An 18761-nucleotide genomic window follows, 5' to 3' on the forward strand; every position below is an offset into this window, starting at 1 on the left:
ACAGTCCAGCTGGTGCAGGTACACCCACAGTGCTGTTAGGAAAGGAGTTCCTGGATTTTGATCAGTGAATGAAAGTCAAGATAGTAAGTGGCTTGAAGGGAAACTTGCAGGTTGTGGTGTTCCCATGCGTCTGCTGCCCATGGCCTTCTAGGTGGTAGAGGTTGCATGTTTGGAAGGGGCTGCTGAAGGAGCCTTGGTGAGTTGCTGCAGTGCATCTTTTACTTGGTACACACTGCCACTGTGCATTGGTGGTGGAGGGAGTGAATGTTTAAGGTGGTGGATGGGGTGCTGATCAAGTGGGCTGCTTTGTCCTGGATAGTGTTGAGCTTTTTCAATGCTTTTGGAGCTGCACTCATTCAGGCAAGTGGAGAGTATTCCATCACACTCCTGACTTGTGCCTTGTAGATGGTGGACAAGCTATGGGGAGTCAGGAGGTGAGTTACTCGCCTCAGAATTCCCAGCTTCTGACCTGCTCTTGTAGCCACAGTATTTATTTGGCTGGTCTAGTTTGGTTTCTGGTCAATGGTAACTCTAAGAATATTGATAGTGGGGGATTCAGTGATGGTAATACCATTGAATATCAAGGGGGGATGGTTAAATTCTCTCTTGTAGGAGATGGCCATTGCCTGGCACTTGTGCATGAATGTTACTTACCACTTATCACCCCAAGTCTGAATGTTGTCCAGGTCTTGCTGCTTATGAACACGAACTGCTTCAGTGTCTAAAGAGTCACGATTGGTACTGAACATTGATGATTACACAGTGAACACCCCCACTTCTGACCTTATGAGAGAAGGAAGGTTGCTGGTGAAACAGCAGAAGAGTTTGGGTAGGACACTACCCTGAGGAACTCCTGCAGCAATGTCCTGAGATGACTGACCTCCAACAGCCTCAATCATCTTCCTTTGAGCAAGGTATGATTCCAACCAGTGGAGAGTTTTCCTGTGATGTGTACCCAGCAAGGTTCAATAGCTGTAGACATCAATGAATGAAAGTTGCAGGGGGCAAAGTAATTAACTTGAAAAATTGATATGATTTAGGGTAACACATCTTCAATTGCTACTGATATATCTTCCAGTGTTTTTAATGCTCAGGTATACATTTTATAAATAATATTCAAGGTATACATTTTATAAATAATACTCAACTTAGCACATTATGATTATTGGTGAAATAGGGATCAAGGCACCAAGAGGCTAACACAGCCAAGGATTTAGGTCAGTGTATTGCTCCAGAAGTACTACTCCAAAAATGTTCGTAATATCGTTCGTTGTATTGCAAATGTGTTTCATGTTTGATCCTTCATATAATGTGAAGTCCAGACCACTACCCTGATGACATTATTGTGCTTAGATCCTCATTCTGACTGCATGTTTTCCATAGACTGTGCAGAGTGCATGCTACTTTCAATGGAAAACGGGCACCAGCATTACTTCTCTGTGTGGAATTACCAGCAGAATTCCAACATGTCTTTTGACCTGAAGCACAAATAACAAAGAGGATGGAATTTAACTGGACACCAGCGCTACTCCCGAATCCACAGGAACTCATGAATGAATTATTTGGAAGTGATTTGTTTTATTTTTTTACAAAGCTCATTTATTAACTGTGAAATTTTTCTCTGACTCTGCAAAAAGCCAAAATTTAACCGAGAATTCTGTGAAACCAGAGACTTTTGGAATACGATGAAACAATAGTATGATTGGCGTTTTACAAAAACAATCCAATAACAGTACTTTAAGTACTTTGGGAATCAGTTGCTGCCTGGGTAACTGCCTCCGGTGAAAGTCTTGCTCTCTATGACAATAACTGTTTGTTACTTTAATTTGTAAAACCCCGCACGCTTGCTTCCCTCTGTGGCTTGGTGGGTAATTGATTAATTTCAGGGGTAGGGGAGTAACATGGCTGCACTGATCCCTGAATCCCGATTGTCAGTCTTGTCCTTGTTGCCCGAAGCTCTGAGCTGGGGCCCCTCAATCAGACACTTTGACCCAATGGCCAGAGTATTCTGGCGCCGTGGGCATCAGGCAGCATGATGGGCGGGGGTAGGTGAACAATATGGCGAGAAGGCCACAAATCTGGTTTCATGCCATTGTGATCGTCCGCTCCACCCGTCATTGTGGGGGGGGCCACATTTCCCGCTGCCCAACAGCGGGAACCTAATTTCAATACTTTAGCGTGTCACTATAAGCCCTGCTCGCCGGAATCATCCTCCCCACGCTGGATCATCCGGGTAATCATGTCGACATATTTCACAACTGTTCATAAGGGGCGTGCACCTAGTGAGCTGCAATTCGCTCGGGACTTCGAGGTTTGTTTGCCCACCTTGCTTCGGGCAGCATTCGCAGTCACCAGCGCCAGGCTTGGCAGGCAGCACCACATCTTTTTTAGGGGGACTCACAGGCAGGTCTCTACCTACCAGACCAGCTGTAATGCTGGGGATTGGGTGGCTTTTCATTGGCTGCAGGGTGAGGGCTGTACTGGGGAAGGGGGGTATCCCAGGGTGTGTGTGAGGACACATGTTGATCTGTGCAACTGGCCTCAAGAGGGTGAGGGCTGAGGAGGCAGCCTCCAGAGGAGATGAGGCCAGATGGAGATGTGAGGGTGTGTGAGAGAGTGAGTGGTGATGTCCCTTGAGCTGGCAGTGAGTGAGATGCCAGAGAATGTGTGATGGGCTTGAACGTGTGAGTTTAGAGTGATGAGATGATTGCCTTACCCTGGTGGCATGGATGAGATCATTCACCCTCTTTCTGCACTGGATCGCCAGCCTCTTCTGTGCAGCATTGGCACTGACCACCTCTGCCACCACCTCCCAAGCCAGAGTGGTGAGAGGGATGGGCCTCCTGTGGCCAGAGCGGGAGTAGAGGGCATCACGGCGGGCCTCTACGGAGTCCAGAAGGCATGCCAGCGATGTGTCACTGAATCAGGGCGTTGCACTCATCTTGGCTTTTGGGGCCATGTCTTCACTGGAGCAGACCTGGGCTGCAAGCATTGAGAAGCGGCTGCAATTTAAATATGGCGCCTCGCGTGAGGAAACAGCGAGATAACAGCGTGGCGGGCAAACTGGAGGCTGCCCGCCACCGAGACGGCATGTTTCCTGTAGCTGCATAACTAATAAAGTGGGAATGGGATGATACAGCGCGAAAACCCGCCATTGCAGCCAGCAGGTACAAAGAACAAAGAAAAGTGCAGCACAGGAACAGGCCCTTTGGCCCTCCAAGCTTGCACCAATCATATTGCCCGTCAACTAAAACATTTTGCATTTTCGGGGTCCGTATCCCTCTATTCCCATCCTATTCATGTATTTGTCAAGCTGCCTCTTAAACACCACTATCGTACCTGCTTCCACCACCTTCTCTGGCAGCGAATACCAGACACTCACTACCCTCTGCGTAAAAAACTTGCCCCGCACATCTCCTCTATAGTTTTCTCCTCTCACCTTAAATCTATGTCCCCTAGTAATTGACTCTTCCACCCTGGGAAAAAGCTTCTGACTATCTACTCTGTCCATGCCACTCATAATTTTGTAAACTTCTATCAAGTCGTCCCTCAATCTCCGTCGCTCTAGTGAGAACAATCCGAGCTTCTCCAACCTCTCCTCATGGCTAATAATCTCCAGACCAGGCAGCATCCTGGTAAACCTCCTCTGCACCCTCTCCAACACTTCCATATCCTTCTGGTAATGTGGCGACCAGAATTGCACGCAATATTCCAAATGTGGCCTAACCAAGGTTCTATACAGCTGCAGCATGACTTCCCAGCTTTTATACTCAATACCCCTGCCAATGAAGGCAAGCATGCCCTATGCCTTCCTGACTACCTTATCCACCTGCGTTGCCACTTTCAGTGACCTGTGGACCTGTACACCCAGATCCCTCTGCCTGTCAATGCACTTAAGGGTTCTGCCATTTACTGTATAATTCCTGCCTGTATTAGACCTTCCAAAATGCATTACCTCGTATTTGTCCGGATTAAACTCCATCTGCCATTTCTCTGCCCAAGTCTCCAACCGATCTATATCCCATTGCATCCTTTGCCAATCCTCTTCACTATCTGCAACTCCTCCAACATTAGTGTCATCTGCAAACTTACTAATTAGCCCAGTTACATTTTCCTCCAAATCATTTATGTATACCACAAACAGCAAAGGTCCCAGTACTGATCCCTGTGGAACTCCACTAGTCACAGCTCTCCATTCAGAAAAGCACCCTTCCACTGCTACCCTCTGTCTTCTATGACCAAGCCAATTCTGTATCCATCTTGCCAGCTCACCTCTGATCCCGTGCGACTTTACCTCCTGTACCAGTCTGCCATGAGGGACCTTGTCAAATGCCTTACTGAAATCCATGTATATAACATCCACTGCCCTTCCATCGTCGATCATCTTTGTCACTTCCTCGAAAAACTCAATCAAGTTAGTGAGACACGACCTCCCCTTCACAAAACCATGCTGTCTCTCACTAATACGCCCATTTGCTTCCAAATGGTAGTAAATCCTGTCATGAAGAATCTTCTCCAATAATTTCCCTAGCACTGACTTAAGGCTCACCGGCCTGTAATTTCCTGGATTATCCCTGCTACCCTTCTTAAACAATGGAACAACATTGGCCATTCTCCAGTCTTCTGGAACCTCACCCGTAGCCAGTGATGATACAAAGATCTGTGTCAAGGCCCCAGCAATCTCCTCCCTTGCCTTCCTCAGTACTCTGGGCTAGATCCCATCTGGCCCTGGGGACTTATCCACCTTAATATTCTTCAAGACGCCTAACACCTCTTCTTTTTTGATCTCAACATGATCCAGGCTATCTACACACTCTTCCCTAGACAAATCGACTGCTAAGTCCTTCTCTTTGGTGAATACTGATCAGAAGTATTCATTTATTATCTTTCCCATTTCTTCTGGCTCCACACACAGATTCCCACCTCTGTCCCTGAGTGGGCTCACCCTTTCTCTGGTTACCCTCTTGCTTTTTACATATGTATAAAAGGCCTTGGGATTTTCCTTAAACCTGGTTGCCAGTGACTTTTCATGACCCCTTTTAGCCCTCCTGACTCCTTGCTTAAGTTTCTTCCTACTTTCTTTATATTCTCCATGGGCTTCATCTGTTCCAAGCCTTCTAGCCCTTACGAATGCTTCCCTTTTCTTTTTGACTAATCTCACAATATCATTCATTATCCAAGGTTCCTGAAACTTGCCATGCTTATCCTTCATCCTAGCAGGAACATGCCAGTCCTGAATTCTTAACAACTGACGTTTGAAAGCCCCCCATATGTCAGTTGTTGATTTGCCCTCAAACATCCGTCTCCAGTCTAGATTCCTCAGTTCCTGCCTAATGTTGTTATAATTAGCCTTCCCCCAATTAAGCACCTTAACCCGAGGACTCCTGTTATCCTTATCCACTAGTACCCTGAAACTTACTGAATTATGGTCACTTTCCCCGAAATGCTCCCCTACTGAAACTTCGACCACCTGGCTGGGTTCATTCCCTAATACCAGGTCCAGTATTGCCCCTTCCCTAGTTGGACTATCTACATATTGTCTCAGGAAGCCCTCCTGGATACACCTTACAAATTCTGCACCATCCAAACCCCTAGCACTAAGTGATTCCCAGTCAATATAGGGAAAGTTAAAATCACCCACCACAACAACCCTATTGCTTTTACATCTTTCCAAAATTTGCCTACATAACTCAATCTTCCTCAATCTCCCGCCGGCAATTGGGAGGCCTATAGTAAACCCCCAACATTGTGACTGCACCCTTCCTATTCCGGAGCTCTACCCATATTGCCTCGCTGCATGAGCCCACCGAGGTGTCCTCCTGTCGTACAGCTGTGATATTCCCCTTAATCAGCAGTGCAACTCCCCCACCTCTTCTACATCCTTCTATATCCTGCCTGAAACATCTAAATCCTGGAACGTTTATCTGCCAATCCTGTCCATCCTTCAACCAAGTCTCTGTAATAGCAATAACATCATAGTCCCAAGTACTAATCCAAGCTCTAAGCTCATTTGCCTTGCCTGTTATACTTCTCGCATTGAAATGTTTTTTTGGGAATCTGCAGCCCTTACCCTGCATGTAGCTCCAGACCCGCAGTAATGTGGTTGGCTCTTAACTGCCCTTTGAAATGGCCAAGCAAGAGGCTAAGTTCAAAGGAAATTGAGGATGGGCAACGAATGCTGGCCTTGCCAGCGACATCCACTTCCTGTGAAAGGATAAAAATCCTCCTTAGGCTGTAGCGGGAAAGGGAGATGGAGTTGAGGCACTAAAGAAGATAAGCTGCTCGCAGAGGGAGGAGGGGGAGAGGGAGGAGGGGGAGAGGGAGGAGGGGGAGAGGGAGAAGGGGGAGAGGGAGGAGGGCTCTCCACAGGTGGCCTTCTGCAATTAGGGCCCTCTGGGAGCAGGTTTCCAACCTCCACTTAAGCCAGGAGCAGTGTGTTTGGCAGCTGTGCTTCACCAAGGAGGTAGGTCAAGCCACACTCCCTCTGTGCCTCACTGCGAATGCCAGATGGATGAACTCACCCTCAACAGTCTGGACTCCCAGCCAATCAGAGAAGTGAGCACCCAGGTCCCATAAACCAGGATGGTACCAGGTTTAATCCTGATCTGTGGTGAATTGGTAGATCTCAGGTGCCTGGGAGATACGAGGTCCCCAGGACCTCTGGGGAATGGAACACCCGCCTGGGTTACCTGCCAGTAGCTGCTGAGTGCCAAACCTGATAGAAAATGTCAGAAATGTAGCTATCAGGTGAGGACAGTTTGCTGGCTCTGCCCTGGTGATCTCCATTAGTCTGTTTGCAGTGCCCTTTGCAGGCTCACCTATGAAAACAGCATAAGGGATCGATCAGAAAACACATTGAACTGTCTCCCAGGAGGAAAACAATGGGTGTAATTTGCACTAAGTGCGGTAGCGGGAGGGTAAAACGATGTTTTACCCACCGGCCACAATGGCGGCTTTTCACGCCGCATCATCCCAAACATTAATGATACATTCCCGGGAAATACGCCGTTTCCATGGTGGGTGGGCTCTCATTCGCCCGCCACGTCATCACCTCACCACTCAGCACGCCAAGTGCCACATTTAAATTTCAGCCACGCGCACACCTCTCAGTCCTTCCAGACCACAACTGCTGCACGGAAGACAGGATGGCCCCAAAAGACAAAAAGTGATGTGACGTGTCCCTCGAGTGCCTTTTGGATGCAGTGGAGGCCTGGCATGATGTCCTCTACCCGCACTCCGGCCAGAGGAGGGGCAGCTGGCCAATGAGTGATTTTGGATAGAGAAGTGTGTGTGTGAGTGTGTGTGTGTGTGTGTGTGAGAATGTGTGTGTGTGTGTGTGTGTGTATGTGTGAGAGTGTGTGTGTGTGTGTGAGTGTGTGTGTGTGTATGTGTGTGTGTGTGTGTGTGTGTGTATGTGTGAGAGTGTGTGTGTATGTGTGAGAGTGTGTGTGTGTGTGTGAGTGTGTGTGTGTGTGTGAGAGTGTGTGTGTGTGTGTGTGAGTGTGTATGTGTGAGAGTGTGTGTGTGTGTGTGTGAGTGTGTGTATTTGTGAGAGTGTGTGTGTGTGTGTGAGTGTGTGTGTGTGTGTGTGTGTATGTGTGAGAGTGTGTGTGTGTGTATGTGTGAGTGTGTGTGTGTGTGAGTGTGTGTGTGTGTGTGTGAGTGTGTGTGTGTGTGTGAGTGTGTGTGTGTGTGTGTGAGTGTGTGTGTGTGTGTGTGTGTGTGTGTGAGTGTGTGTGTATGTGTGTGTGTCAGGGCCTTTCGGAGCCCTGTGCAAGCTCTCTCTCCCACGCACGCAGATCCTTCATGTATCACACTCACCTCAATGTCCTGAGTGTTTTGAATGCTGCTGGAGATCGCTTTCAGTTGTCCATTCTGAGCTGACCTACACCGCTGCCTAACCAATGATCACTCTTCCATGCAGCACCTGACCTCGCCTGCCACGACTCTCATTTCACTTTCGATTTGGACAGTATGGTCTGGATTTGCTTTTTCATAAGCTCCCCATTCTTATCCCCTCCCCGAGTCACCCATTTCCTTTGCCCCATCACTGTTGACCTCCCCGGCATCACCTTCCACCTCCCCTCCCTGACCTACCAGCCACAACCCGTTTCCTTCGGGGATGTCCAGGTGAACATACACGTTCCCTTCCTTCCCGAAATTCCCACCCCCAACCATATTCACCTCTCCAGCCTCCTTCTTCCCACCCCCAGAGTCCATGTTTGTCTCCAAGACCCCATCAACTACCCTCGCTGTCACTTCTACTGCTACTGTCGAACCCTCACCCTCCCACCCTACTGCCTCATTCTACCCTCAGTCATTCTCACCATTCCCTCAGACCACGCCCACCCTCAGTTCTCTCCTCAGGAGACAGTCATGGACCCATCAGAGCCCCTCCCCCCTCCCTTGCTCGTTCAACTGGACATCCCCACCTCTGGACCCCTTACCTGCCGGGAACCCCTCCCCCCACCACCCCCTCCTGCCCAGAACCCCTTCCCCAACTGGAACCCCTTCCCCTCCAAACACCTTCCCCCCTGGAATTTCTTCCTCCCCCTCAGACACCCTCAGTTCTTCCTCTACCTTTACTCCCTCCCCTCTCTGGACTACTTCCTCTGCCTGGAAACCCTCCCCTCTCTGCACCCCTTTCTTCCCATGAACTCTCTCTCCTCTCCACACTCCTTCCCTTTCCCCCTTATCTTCTCCCCCATTACCCCCTCCTCTCTCATACTCCCTCCCCACTCCCAACCTCTCCCCTGACACCTTCATTCCCCCACAACCTCACCCTCCAAATACCTTGATTCCCCCCACCCATCCCCCCACAACCCCATCCCCTCAACACATCTTCCTCTCCCAGTCAATCCTAGACCATCCTCTCCCACCCCCTTGACCATCATCCCTTGTGAGCATCAACAGTGACTTTCCACCTTCCGTGAGCTGCTTCATGGCGGAGCCATGTCCATGAGAATCCACCCAGCATGTGATGGACGTTCCTCCAGGGTCCCGTTGCTGTTGGGCTCCAGCACCTTCTGCTCCTCCGATGTCCTCGATGTGAGCAAGGCCCTGGCGGGTAAGTCCCGACTTCTGCACGTCACACGTGTCAAGACGTGTTCTGCACCGGCGTGTTTTCCCGCTGACGTGGGCAGACGATCTAGCGGGGGTGGGGGGGGGTGATTCTGGTGAGCTGGCTTTATAATGATATGCAGATGTATTACAATGAGGCTCCCGATGCCTGATGGTGGGAAACACGGCCCACCATCGACAGGCTGAACAACGTGGTGAAATCGAGTTTTGGCCTTCTCGTCATATTGTCCACTCACGCCACCGAACACGCCCAGTGCCAGCGGGCACGGACGATTCTGCTCAATGTCTTTAGGAGCCAAGAGAAGTAGAAGGGAGAACGCACGGAAAGACCATCATTTATAGCTTTAATGAAGGGTGGAAATCTATTCACTTTACCATTAAACTACGAATAAAATGATTTTTTTTGGATTAATCAAATTTCATTGTTGGCTTTAATGATATTGTATGTGTAAAGATATCCTACGTGCCAATTGCACCCAGAGATCAAATAAAGTAAGCAGTGCTCATTGCAGACAGCAGTGGCATTTAGTTTGTTTACATGTTCTATTCAGGGCCTACAGTTTATAATTTAGTGACTTTAACAGCATTGTTTATTTTTATTGAAATCCCATCAAATGCTTCAAGAGTGCCCATGATTGGATTTACAGACCATTACACTTTTTAAAGGATTATATCCTAATTACACTGAGATTGCACAGTGTGTCTAAGATGTGGTTTCATAGATGCAGCCATTACAATGTCGTTTTCAGACAGCGCGATAATTAACACAGACTCATTAGGACTGACTCCACAATCATGTGCAAACAGGCACAAAGAAGGAGTGCATTACAGTGCTCTGCCGCTGGTGGAGTCTGGCACTGACCATGTCAGATTCAACAAGTTCAACTAACTTACACCACTGCAATATGCTCCACCAGCACAAGAGGTGCTAGAGCAACCCTGTGTGTAAATAGGGTGTGCAGCAGCTCTTTAAGGGCTGCTGCTTTAAGGTGGTCCAGTGGTCTTTTCATTTGCTGCTTTCTATTATGGCTGGTTGCTGGGAAAGGAAATTAATAGGTCCTCATGGTCAAGAGACAATACTGATCTTTCAGTGAGAAACCAGGGCCGAGATTTTCCTGGGATTGGCCGGAAATCCTAAGTCCCAACCCTGAACACGGCATGTCCCATTTTTGCCGTTCAGGTGTGGAGTTGGGCCGGGGTTCACGCACACGTTTAAATCACTAGCTTCCTCCGCTGAAGTGGCCAGGAGTGTGAAACCCAGTGCGTGCATATTAAATAGGTAAGAGGAGGAGTGAACTTGCTGGATTAATTTGGATAGCCAAGGTACCTCTTTGGAGAGATAAGGTGCCCCTTGGATCTGGTCCCCTGACAGCTTTGGGGAAGGTAAGGCGCCCTTTGGGATTGTTAAGAGTAAACATATTTATGCGTAAAAAGTGCATAAACTCATTGAAACTGTCAAAGAACTGTCAAGGAAGTGTCATGGAGGGTGCCTAAGCAAAGGGTGGTGGGTGGGGGCATGGATTGGTAATAGGGGTATGAGGAGCCATGGACTATGAGTAGAGGGGCATGGATTGACATTGGGGATATGAGGGGCCATGGGGGATGGTTGAGGGGCACAAGGTAGCATAGGTTGGCATGGATGGGACATGGGGAGTGTATGGGGAGTGAGGGCTGGAGGGATATTTATTGTTAAGGAGGTTCTATGAACATCCTCATTCTCAATGATGGAAGAGCCTGGCATTTAAAAAAATTCATTTACAGGATGTGGGCATTGTTGGCTAGACCAGCATTTCTTGCCCATCCCTAATTGCCCTTGAGAAGGTGGTGGTGAGCTGCCTTCTTGAACTTCTGCAGTCCATGTGGTGTAGGTACACCCACAGTGCTGTTAGGGAGGGAGTTCCAGGATTTTGACCCAGTGACAGTGAAGGAACGGCGATATATTTCCAAATCAGGGTGGTGAATGACTTGGAGGGGAACTTCCAGGTGGTGGAGTTCCCATGTGTCTGCTACCCTTGTCCCTCTAGATAGTCATGGTTGTGGGTTTGGAAGGTGCTGCCTAAGGATTCTTGGTGAGTTTCTGCCGTGCATCTTGTAGATGATACACACTGCTGCTGCTGTTCATTGGTGGTGGAGGGAGTGAATGTTTGTGGAAGGGGTGCCAATCAAGTGGGCTGCTTTGCCCTGGATGGTGTCAAGCTTCTTGATTGATGTGGGAGCTGCACTCATCCAGGTAAGTGGAGAGTATTCAATCACACCCCTGACTTGTAGATGGTGGACAGGCTTTGGGGAGTCAGGAGGTGAGTTACCCACTGCAGGATTTCTTGCCTCTAACCTGCCCTTGTAACTCTTTAGAGTACATTCACAGTTCTTTTTTTTTTTCTGGGAGTGGGACATGAACCCACAACCTTCTGACTCGAAGGTGAGGGTGCTATGAACTGAGCCACAGCTAACACCTCCTAACCTGCTCTTGTAACTCTTTCGAGTACATTCACAGTTCTTGGTTTCCGGGAGTGGGACATGAACCCACAACCTTCTGATTCAAAGGCGAGGGTGCTATGAACTGAGCCACAGCTGACACCTCCTAACCTGCTCTTGTAGCCACAGTATTTATGTCATGTTCACAAAAAGCAGACAAGTTTAATCTGGCCAATTACCACCGTATCAGTCTTAATCATCAGGAAAGTGATGAAAAGTTATCAGTGAGAATGTTATCAGGTGGCACTTCATCATCAACAGCCTGTTCATGGATCCTCAGTTTGGGTTCCACCAGGATCGCTCAGCTCCAGCCCTCATTACAGCCTTGGTTCAAACATGGACAAAAGACATGAATTCTAGAGGTGAGGGGAGAGTAACTGTCCTTGACATCAAGGCAGTATTTTACTGAGTGTGGCATCAAGGAGCCCTAGCAAAATTGATTCAATGGGAACCGGGGGGTTAAGCTCGCCACTGGCTGGAGTCATACCTAGCACAAAAAGAAGATGGTTGTAGTTGTGGATTCAGTCCCAGGATATCACTGCAAGAGTTTCTCAGGTAGTGTCCTAGGTTCAATCAGTTGCTTCATCAGTGACCTTCCCTCCATCATACAGTAAGAAGGAATCGTATTCGCTGATGATTGCACAGTCCATCGAAAACCTTTCAGATACGGGAACAGTCCATGGCCTAATGCAAAAAGACCTGGACAGCACTCAGGCTTGGGCTGCTATGTGGCGAATAACATTCACACCTTAGAGGTCCCAGGCAATGACCATCTCCAATAAGAGAAAGTCTAACCACCTCTTCTTGGCATTTGATGGCATTACTGTTGTCAATTCCCCTATAATCAACCTGGACCAGAAATTTAGCTCGACCAGCCACATAAATACTGACAACGGGTCAAAGACGGAGTATCCTGCAGCAAGTGACTCACCTCCTGACTTCCTAAAGACTTTCCATGATCTATAAGGCCTGACCTCCTCCCTTTCTTCTCCAAAGCTGCTGACTGTGTTGTTGACTCTAAAATTCGAACACAACTTACCCGGAGCTCAATATTTGAATCCCCCCAGTCAGGTTTCTGCCTTGCCTCAGTACCAAAACACCTCCCAGCTGGGACCTCAGCAGCAGGCCAAGATGGATCAAAGGCACAGGTGACAACCTGGGCAGAATCTTGCCCTTGTCGGGTGGGTTTGGCAGGGACGGGCAGGAAGCTGACCGCTGCCCTCGATCGAAGCCAGAAGGCGATTTCACCCTGGCGAGCCAATTAAGGCCCACCCAGCGTGAAACGTGAGTGACAGCGCTCAGCGCTCCCTGTGCGGGCGGGGGAGGAGGGCGAGCACCACCTTCACATGCGTGCTAGTGAGCACTTGACAATCTCCCTGAGGCACAGAGCTACCTCAGGGAGGTGAAGAGTTTAAAAAAACATTATAAAGGAATTAAAAACGTTATAAAACATGTTCCCTCATGTGACTCTGTCACATGAGCAGGGACATGTTATTAATTAAATTTTAAATTTTTTATTTTATTTTTATTTGCTTTTGGAAGCCTCATCCCGCCCATAGATGTGGTTTCCTAAAAAGTGGAAAGGCCGCTTGGCCTTTTCGTCTGCCCGCCAGCTGTAAGGTTGGACGGGCAGCGAAAAGTTCTATTTAATTAGTCCTTTAATGGCTTTAACACGCCTTTTAATTGTCGGCGGGTGCGCTGCTGACTCCGGTGCACACCTGCCGAATGAAATATCGCGCGACTGCGCGTTGATGTCGGGGCGCTCACCCAACGCCAACGCACGTCATTTTACGCTCGAGTGGGTTGGGCGGGTGCCCGCCCGCCAAGCTAAACATTTTTCCCCCTTTGTGGATGTGACAAAGGCAAACTTTTTTCCTCATTCCTTTCGACCTGTGCCAGCCTTTGGCATGACTGACTGCACCATCCTTCTCCAACACCTCTCCTCTGTGACCAGCTAGATGGGACTGCCCTCACCTGGTTCCATTCTTATCGCTCTAATTGTGGTCATAGAATTGCTTGCGATGGCTTCTCTTCCTGTTTCCCCGCTCCCTCTTATGTCCACCAAGAACCTATCCCTTCCTATCTTGCATCTACATGCTGCCCCTTGGCAACATCATCTGAAAGCACACCGTTAGTTCCTACATGTCAACTGACGATGCCCAGCTCTATCTCACCACGAACTCTCTTGACTCCTCCATTGTTGCTAAATTATCAGACTGCTTAACTGACATCCAGTATTAGATGAATAAAAATTTCCTTCAATTAAATAATAGGAAGATGAAAGCCATTGTCTTTAGCCACTGCCACAAACTCCAATCCCTAGCTAGCATCCCTCTCCCTGGCAACAGCCTGAAGCTGAACCAGACCGTTCACAATGTTGGTGTCATTCATAACCCCAAGGTGAGCTTCCGGCCATGTATCCATGCCATCTAAGATGGCATATTTTCATCTCCACAGCATTGCCTGACTTCACCCCCACCTCACGCCATCTGCTACCAAAACTCTCAATAGGCTTGATAATTCCAATGCATTCCTGGTTGGCCTCCCACATTATACCCTCAGTAAACTGTAGGCCATCAAAAACTCTGTTTCTTGTGTCCTTCCTCACACCAAGCCTTATTTACCCGTGCTTGCTGACTTACATTGACTCCCAGTTAACCAATGCCTCGATATTAAAATTCTCATCCTCGTTTTCAAATCCCTCCATATGACCTCGTCCCTCTCCGTCTCTGTTAGCTCATCCAGTCACACAACCTTCCTAAGTGTTTGAACTAATTCTGGCCTCTTAGGCATCCCCAATTTTAATTGTGTCGCCATTGGTGGCCCTGCCTTCAGCTGCCTGGGTCCTAAGCTCTGGAATTTCCTCCCTAAATCTCTCCAGCCCTCCACCTCTCTTTTCTCCTTGAAGACATTCCTTAAAAGCTACCTCTTTGACCAAGCTCTTGGTCATCTGCTCTACTGTGGCTCTATGTTAAACTGCTTTGTAATGCTCCTGTAATGTGCCTTCGGCCATTTTATTATGTTATGTATGCTATATAAATGTACAAAGATGTAGTTATTGCTGTTTATTTTACCACAACATTAGCATATTTTGATTACTCATCCAGCAATTCTAAGCACAAAACCTAAACGAATCATCCATTTTCTGTTCGAATGTGCTGCTATCTTCAATAATAACTGGCAGTTGATTGAAAATGATGGTTTCCAGGAATGGTCTGAATGAATGAATGAAGGAAGATTTCTAGTGGATTTTACAGGGAACCAAAATCTAATCAACATTTTCTACCTAAGCAGGCCGCCTCAGAAATAAAGGGAGGTCTACCAGTGATAAATCGAATCCCCTAATTTACATTCACTTACATTTACCATTCACATGGCCATTATATGTACTTAGCTTACTTAAGCCAATTGACTATTTCCCTAATGGTAAGGATCGGGCCTGGCTAACCAACCTGCCTATTGTCACTCTTCGGGCTTACACATGGTAACCGAGAGAGGTGCGAATGGACTTGTGGCCCCCCCTAGTCAATCATGAGTTAAGCATTTGGCAAGGACAACCAGGAGGAAGAAATTGAAGGGGATAAAGGAATGCACTAGATCATGTCTAGTTTAACAATTAGGCACAATGGAAATAATTTTGTCTGCTCTGCCATCAAATAGACTATGGGAGTTCTCCTGATCTTGTGGCATTACTTTGGCAGACGGGTCAGCAACAAAAATGATGTAAAACCACGGAACCATAGGAAAGTTACAGCACAGAAAGAGGCCATTCAGCCCATCATGTCTGTGCCAGCTGAAAAATAAAAAATAAAAAAAACTAGCTGACCATTTTAATCCCATCTTCCAGCACCTGGTCCATAGCCTTGCAGGTTACAGCACTTCAGGTGCAGACCCAGGTACCTTTCAAATGAGTTGAGGGTTTCTGCTCAACCATCATTCCGGGCAGTGGATTCCAGATGCCCACCACACTCTGGGTGGAAACATTTTTCCTAATATCCCCTCTAACCCTTCTACCAATCACCTTAAACCTGTGCCCCCTGGTAATTGACCTCTCTGCACACTGTACCCCCAATGATTTGCGCCCAGCTTCTACTGAAGTTACTGCAGGAGATTAGGAGGAACCCTGTAGAATTTCTACACCCGTCCCAATCGCCAGTTCCCAGTCGGTAGCATTCTGGAATTATTTGTCAGCACGTGCTTAAAAATGTCCAGGGAGGGCCTCCCTCCCTGTGAAGGAATATCTGATCTTGATCCACATGTCCCCATGATAGCCCGGACAAGAAGAATAGGTCAACATGTGAACATTTGTCGGCACGAACCAACTCCATAATGCTGACCTGTTCCGATATTGATCCTTTTATTTGTAACTGCAAATGTAATTGTTCTGTCATGATTTATTCATATTTGACCACATTTGTAGCTGAAGTATATTGATTTGCTTTCTTATTGCTAACTGGGAAATTAGTCTTCTACACCTTTGAATGTTTTAGCTTGGGGTCCACTTGGGCATCCTTCCTCCAGTTATTACAGATCAGACACAATCCAGATAACTAATGGAACAAGCCTGAGGGCCTGAACGAGCTGTTCAAATATTCCTGTGATGTTACTCAAATGAGGGAGATGATACATAATAAATCGCATAGCATACTTCAACCAATCAATAGGGAGCTTCCTTATTTGGAAAGAAAAGCCGGAATCTTTCTGGACAGAAGTTTGTTGTTACTCAATGAACTATAGCCATCAAAGCTAACTTGCGAAAATTGTCATGTTTACATAAGTCATACTGAAACTCATTAAGGGCCATATTTGTCTCTGTTCAGTAAAAGATGGAGTAATACCATTTCTCTTCATTATTTTCCAACCACTAATGAAATGAGAGGAATGTGTGGTTTTGAATTGCGTGCTTCCTAATGACTTCCTAACGATTTTTTCTTAAGAGGAAAAAAAAACAGTCAATTCCAGTGCCTCTCCAAATCTGACAGACCTCAAGCAGCTAAACCAAAATCTGTAGAACTGTCACAAAGGTTATTAATCCAGCAAAGCAACCAGCTCTTTGTGCTCAGGAAATATTGCAATGCAAACTGAATCAGGTATGAAATGTTATAACTCCTTCAAGATTTCAATATGGGTTTGCACTTCTATCCCACTCTTCACTTTTACCTTGTTTAGTTTCCTTCCTTCTTCCAGGCCCAAATTCAATAATGGATGCTCAACCAGCTTCAGAGTCTGAGTGCCACCTATTGCCCAATGTCTTCTGCAGGTGTCGTATTCAATTGTTCCATGTTTGATTATTTGAGTCTGGTAACTGATCTATGCTCACTGTACTCGATTGGTTAAGCCTGGGTGTAGACTCAGAGCAAAGTAAACAGACACCACAGAAGCAACCAGAAGCTGAGCTGTAAGCATGAGTCCAGACATTTTGTGATCTTTTAAACTCTTGTTAAATAAACCTGTTGCATACTTAGTGCCATCTCTGCATTGCTCTGGGATATATACAATATTGTGTACAATTGCAAAGTTAATGGTGCACAGCTGGGAGCATCTTTGCACTTAATAGCCAAACATGTCAACCATTTTGCACAGAAATGTGCTACAAATAGTGAGATGAATGACAATTTAACATTTCCTTTTTGTGAGGATAATGTTTGAGGGGGCCATATTACTCTTGGTTGGACTTTTATAGGACTTTTAATATCCGCCTGAACCATTTGAGGAGGCGGACAGAACCGTGATTTAACTCCTGATCCCAAAATGCAGCCCTCCCTCAGCACTGCACAGGAGTGTCCCAAAGACCCTGGTTCTTCTTTTTCTCTGGACACTCTCTTCATTGGAATAAGGGACTTACTTGGCCCATCTAAACTCCCGCCCCTCCCCTGGATATCGGCTGGCACTATTCACTTCAGTCTGCACCGGGGTGCTATTTTCAAATTACATGCTAAACCAAGGCTGTGACTTGGCATTATCTTTGGCAGCAGGGGAGCTCCTCCAGTGTCCTTGGCAGATTATCCAGTCGTTTATCTCGTTGCTATTTGTGGGAGTTTGCCGTACACAAAGTGCGGTCTCATTCCCTCACATTACAACAGCGGCTACACTTCAAAAGCAGGCAGCTGGCTGTAACATTCTTTGGGATCAGGAAAGATCTTCCAGGAAGCCTAGCCCCTTTCTTTACAATGTATTTCCCATTAATAATGCCATAAGATCTGGCAGCTATTGATTTTCAATTCTCGCCTCAAGTTCAGCTGCGACTTAAATAAGATTCATTCAGATCTCATCTGGGTCCAGTTATTGTCTATCTCAATGAAGAAGTCTTAATCAGGCCAATTGCTTCTGTGACCAAATGGACCAAAGTCCATCAAAAAAACAGGGCTGGACATTCCCTCTGAGAACTGTGGGTAAACGTAGAAACAATTTACTCTTAAATGCCTTCATTCCTCTTGGGTAATGTTCTGACACTGGCTGATATCTATCCTTTAATACATCTCACCCTCCTTACTCCTGAGTACCTCATTTTCTGGTTTTCCAAGAGTTTTAATTTCAAATGCAAATGTGCAGAAATGGTTAAAAGGATATAAAATTTAGTATTCTTGTTCCACTTTTTATCAATCTAACTTTTTAACATTGTTTCCTGGGATGTGGGCATTGGTGGCTAGGCCAGCACTTATTGCCCATCCCTAATTGCCCTCAAGGTGGTGAGCTGCCTTCTTGAGCCACCATAATATATGTGGTGTAGGCTCACTCACAGTGCTGTTAGGGAGGGAGTTCCAGGATTTTGACCCAGTGACAGTGAGGAACGGCGATATATTTCCAAGTCAGGATGGTGTGTGGCTTGGAGGGGAACTTTCAGGTGGTGGTGTTCCCATCTATCTGCTGCCCTTGTCCTTCTAGGTAGTAGAGGCCAGGGTATTTGAAGGTGTTGTCGAAGGAGCCTTGGTGAGTTGCTGCAGTGCATCTCGTAGGTGGTACACACTGCTGCTACTCTGCATGGAGGGAGTGAACTTTGAAGGCGGTGGATGGGGTGCCAATCAAGCAAGCTACTTTGTTCGTGAGTGTCCTATTAATTTTGCTTTGCCCTCTTAAACTGCAAAAATGGTAAGTTTCATGGTCTTCCTCCTCCTTTATCCTCATTGTTTTCAAACCAAGACTCATTGCACTGGTTCCTGCTCTAACTCACCTGCACCCACAGTCTCCTAAACCTCTATCATCTT

The sequence above is a fragment of the Cetorhinus maximus genome, chromosome 14 (genome assembly GCF_964194155.1).
Source record: "Cetorhinus maximus chromosome 14, sCetMax3.hap1.1, whole genome shotgun sequence".
NCBI lineage: Eukaryota > Metazoa > Chordata > Chondrichthyes > Lamniformes > Cetorhinidae > Cetorhinus > Cetorhinus maximus.